Below are 2,924 nucleotides of genomic sequence, written 5' to 3'. Positions count from 1 at the left end.
CAGGAATGATTGAAGGGGACAGACTCAGTTCTCAACAGAAAACCTGGAAAACAAAGACTTCCAACATTATGCATGCACCTGCAGCCTCAGAAAGAACTTGCTGCTAGGATGAATTATCCTCCTGTCAAGACAGGGTAGTTTGTAGCTGCTTTTCCAGAATGCTTTATATTTAATCAGATCTATGTGACACCAAACAAGAACAGGTCTAAAAGAAAATGTTTTTACAGAAGTCAGAGCAACATGGTTCCAGCTGGCGTACAGTGCTCACCCCTCTTCATTGACTGGAAATCCAGCTCAGATCTCCTCCACACTTGTATTTTCTTCAGGGCTGGTAGGAGAGGTAGTGTCTCGACTTAAGGCATTGTTTAACTGCTTAACAAGTGAAAATGTGTTCATGTATCATGCTACAGCCCTGCCAAGGTTCAAGGCTACACAGGCCAATTACTTCTTGTCCATACTAAAGGATGAAACCATGTTTATATATCCAGAGAATCTACATTGTTCCCTAACCTGGAAGAGTTACAGCATAGATGGGAGACCTAATTAGCAGTCTAGCCACTAAGTCAGATGGTTATACGCATAGCTCTCATGCTCTCACAGATTCCTAAGTTGCTGCTAACAGGTAAATGCAATTCGACAGGTCTGTGCTTTCATTCCCTCAAATTTTAAAAGTGAGTTGTCAATCACTGTCATTCTAACCACCATTCTTTTCCACCACCCTTTTAAAAATTGAGAATGGTATTGTGGAAAGACATACACACCTGTATCATCCTAAAAAGCTCTAGTCAATCTGAAAAGAAAGAGACAGCACAGCCTATGAAACCAATGCCCATTGTCTTTTAAAACATATTTGAATACCAGAAAGCCGTCTGTCAACTCACACTGTTTTCAAACTATGTTTATCTCATTTTCTTCTAAGAAAGCATCTAAGCCTCAGTCATCCCTGTTTGCAAACAGCCCACTTGTCCTTCTCACATGAAAACTCCTTCAGTAATCACCACAAACTGGGGAGTAAACTCAATTATGAAAGCAACAGGAGATAGTCATGCAGTGTTGCAATTATCCTTGGGAACTGCCATTACTGCCTTTCATACATCACCAAGCATACCATGATCAGAAAGATCTCTTAATTTTCTCCTGACACATAGAAGTTGGCAAGCACAGAGTGAACAAAGCATGGCTCCTTTCTTCAGAGTGCCTATCACTGCATGAAGTATAACCCCAAAATGCAGCAGACTGGTGTTCCGTAGAAGTGCTCCTTGAATCCCAGGAATATCCAGCCAACTAGTATGCATCCCAAAAGGGTTTTATAAAGGATTTTAATTGTGAAAGGACATGAAAACATCATGTTTATCACTGCTGTTTTGCTCTATAAACACTTGAAACTGGACTACTTTTACACATAAGAACATTGACATCTATTTTCTTGATAACTCATATGATATTTTAGTTCTCCATTTCAGTTCTTTATGCCAGGCACTCAACACATTGCTGTGATTATTTTAGGTGGTGTTCTTCACTTCACTCATTGCTAATTTCTGTCTCACTGAAATCAGGAAGAGACAGTGTCCCTTACGAATCACGTTTGTCTGCTTCCCCAGAATAGTGATTCAGGACTTCAACGTCACCCTTTGAAGCAGTATTTAATCTTACTCAAATGGCAGTAAAATTTTATGAAGTGCTTTTAAAAAACTTCTAAGGCCAAAAGAGATACTCAAGGCACGCCACAGATTTTTCAAACTGCAAAATCCATGACCAACGGATTTCATATTAGCTTTGATGTTTCCAACTACAATATTTAATGCATGCTTACTATATACACTTTGCAGCAACACACTAACACATTAAAACCTGAAACAAATCCAATTAAGCAAACAAAAATTAAGCTGATCAGTGTACTTCTGTTGTTATGAGCAAAAGGAAATAAATAGCACAAAGTAAATTGATCTCTTTCAAGTGAATGCCATTTTAGCATTATGATGACAATAACAGACTCATAATAAACACTTAAGCACCCCACAGATGATGCTCATTTTCCCATCTCTGCAGACCAAGGCTGATCCATTTCCCATTGCAAGTTGAGACCAGCGATTGGTCCAAGTTCACGCTTCACATGCCTTAGAAACAAGGCTTTTCCCCCACTGCTCAAGTCTTACAGACAAAAGCATCCCTGCCATCGCATGAGCCTCTTGTTGCCATCAACAGGCACACACAAGTGCTCTTCCCTCAACCAGAGGGCAGTTACTGCCACAGCGACTGAGGAACAGCCACGCAGCAGCTCCCTTTGTGTGTTGCCAGTCAAGGCATCCCAGGATGCGGTGGTGGGAGCAAGAGAGCCATCACCCACGGCCCCAGGCCAGGGCAGCCATTTCAGCCACACTTTGAGTGGGCACAGCCAAGGCCCACTGCCCAGGCCTCTGCTCAGCATCCCCGCAGGTGCAGACACACCTCTTCTCGTAGGCACTTACTCCGATGGCCACCGCTGGACATGCCGCTGGGCTCGCCAGAACCTCAGGGATGGGGCACACGCCTCCGTGCCTGCGCCTCCTTCACAGGGGTGAACCTGCAGCTTTGTCCCTCCTTAATGCCCAAACCCCGGCAGCGAGCGCACTCCAGCTGGGTCACTGTAAGCGGCTTATCCCCCGCGATTAGTAACGCCGCCTGTCACCGGGGCTGCAGATGGCCACGGGAAAGCCGCTCTTGCCCACGGCTAATTAAAGCGGCGGGCTGAAGGTAGCCGAGACGAGGCGGGGCCAGGCGGGCCGGGCCGGCTCACCGAAGCGTAGCTGGGAGGGGCGCCGCTCACCTGCCCCGGGGCAGCGCCTCAGAAGAGGCCGCATGTCCTCCTCCTTCTCCTCCTCGCCCGCGAGGCACCACGAACTCGCCACGTACCGGCTCCTCTGGTAGCTGGGCACGGCCACCCC

The sequence above is a fragment of the Mesitornis unicolor genome, unplaced genomic scaffold (assembly GCF_000695765.1).
Source record: "Mesitornis unicolor isolate BGI_N332 unplaced genomic scaffold, ASM69576v1 scaffold29091, whole genome shotgun sequence".
Lineage (NCBI taxonomy): Eukaryota > Metazoa > Chordata > Aves > Mesitornithiformes > Mesitornithidae > Mesitornis > Mesitornis unicolor.
This window is presented reverse-complemented; position numbering follows the sequence as displayed.